This window comes from Nothoprocta perdicaria, unplaced genomic scaffold, assembly GCF_003342845.1.
Source record: "Nothoprocta perdicaria isolate Ctin4 unplaced genomic scaffold, notPer1 scaffold_103, whole genome shotgun sequence".
Lineage (NCBI taxonomy): Eukaryota > Metazoa > Chordata > Aves > Tinamiformes > Tinamidae > Nothoprocta > Nothoprocta perdicaria.
This window is the reverse complement of record NW_020454128.1, coordinates 1,511,185-1,513,384: the sequence shown is the minus strand read 5'-3', so window position 1 is coordinate 1,513,384 and position 2,200 is coordinate 1,511,185. Positions and strand designations below refer to the sequence as shown.

General features: G+C 63.1%; 1 protein-coding gene across 1 annotated transcript in view; it reads right to left on the bottom strand.

The window, feature by feature from the left end:
• The window catches only part of LOC112950025 (methylcytosine dioxygenase TET3-like), a 12,674-nt gene that overhangs the window by 6,888 nt on the left and 3,586 nt on the right, over positions 1-2,200 (bottom strand). The window lies entirely within an intron of this gene.

Below are 2,200 nucleotides of genomic sequence, written 5' to 3'. Positions count from 1 at the left end.
GCTCCGCTGGCCCGTCCTCCATGCGGCCTCCTCGGCGTCCATCAACCGCCCGGCCCTCCGCGCCTGCCTGCGGGGCAGAGGGGGCAGCGTCAGCACCGGCGGCACCCGGCGCCCTCCCACGTCGCCCACCCTTGTCTCGCCACCCCGAGCGCGCCCAGCGTGGGAGCATCCAGTTCGGGAGCATCCAACATAGGAGCACCCAGTGTGGGAGCATCCAGCATGGGAGCATCCAACATAGGAGCACCCAACACAGGCGCACCCAACAGGGGGAACAACGTGAGAACATTCAGCACAGGAGCACCCAACACGGGAGCACCCAGCACGGGTGCACCCAATACAGGAGCACTCTGCTTGAGAGCATCCAATGTGGGAGCATCCAACACAGGAGCACCCAACATGGGAAAAACCAGCACTGGAGCATCCAGCATGGGAGCACCCAACACAGGAGTACCCAACACAGGAGCATCCAACGCGGGAGCACCCAATACAGGAGCACCCAATGCGTGAATGCCACCATAACCCAGGGGCAGCCAGGTCTGGAGAACCCATCCTAGGAACACCCAGTGAGGGAGAAGCCCCTTGATACAACAGCACCCTGTGCAGGAGCACCCAGTGCTGGAGCATCTGCCACATGAGCACCAGGTGCCGGAGCAACACTCGGATCCAGGAGCAACACTTGGATAGAGGAGCAACACCCGGATCCAGGAGCAACCCAGATCCAGGAGCAGCCAGCGTGGCAAGAGCCCCTCAACGCAGGAGCACCCAGTCCACAAGCACCACCAGCACCCAGGAGCACCCAACTTTGGAGAGCCCAGCGTGGGAGCACCCGGCGCACAAACATGACACGAGAGCACCCAACAGGGGAACCCCCCACGCAGGAACACCCGACACGGCCCAGCAACAGCCGGCGTGACAACACCCGGCGTGGGAACACCAGCGCGGCAGCACTCAGCAAACTGCACTGGCACCCATGGGTGCCCACAGGCGCCACCCCTATCCCCTATCAGCGTGTCCCAAATCGCCCCCAGGTTTTCTGCCTCCCTTAGGTGCTGAGGAAGAGGAGGAGGAGGAAGGCGCCGGGCGCAGCCCTGGGCTCGGGTCACCCCGAGCCGCTGTCCCCCGGCGCGTTCTGCTCCCGAGCTGTCAGCGCCGGGCCGCTCGCCGCCTCCTCCTCCTCGCTCCGCACAGTAATTCCCCCAAATTCCAGGGCGTTTGGGGGTCTTTTTTGCAGTTTTTTGGCTCGTGACTCGTTTCCCATTCAGCCCCTTCCCCGGACCAAGCGGCGCCGCCAGCAGAGGTGGCCGCTGCAGGACACGGGGTGCGGCGAGTCCGCCCGTCCTCAGCGCAGGCAGCGGTCGGTATTCCCGCGCCGGGAATAGAGCAAAGCCGCAGCCCTCGCCCGCCGCCGGAGCCGGGACAGGGCTGCAGCCCCGCCGTTCCCGCTGGGCAGGAGGGAGAGAACGCCGCAAATCCCCCCAAAACGGCGCTGCCGCCCGGAAAAGCCCCCGGCGGCTCCGGCAGCATCCCAAAGGGTTAATCCTGGCGCAGCTCTCCTTTCCCAAACGGAGCTTTTAATTCTCAGGACCAGCTCTGGCGCCGCTTCCCTTTGTTCCCGCTGCCGTGCCGAGCAGCGCCCCGAGTTGCCGGCTTGAGGAAAACTCCTGTTTTTAAGGATTCTTCCCCCAAATGATCCATTACCCCAACGCGCTCCGCACGGCTTCCGTCTCCCCAGCGGCAAAAATCCTGGCGCTTTGCACGGATCCCCCCGGGATCGTGGCGCCCGGCTGCCTTCCCTTTACAATAACAGCAGGTTGCGGGCAGAAAAACACGGAGATCAAAAAAAAAATAGGAGCAAAGAAGCGAGCGCCGGAGTTTGGGGGGACTTTGGGGCTCTTTTGTCGCACGTTTCCTGCACGCAAAGCGGCAGAGCAGGGGGGAAACAGCCCCTTCCCCCTGCCCGCTCCCTCCTTTCTTGTTTTTTGGGGAATTTTTTCCTTGTTTTGCCCCTGCTTTTAAATGCCTCAGCGGGGAGGAAGGAGGCAGCGCGCGGCCGCCTGCCCTGGCCGCCCGCCAGCCTGGGCGCAGCCCCCGCATCCCGCTTACCTTGGCCGGGAGCGAGCGGGAAGCGAGCGGCGGCGGCGGCAAGGTGGAAGAAAATAAATTAATTAATGAACATTTTTCATCAAATTAAAAAAAAAAA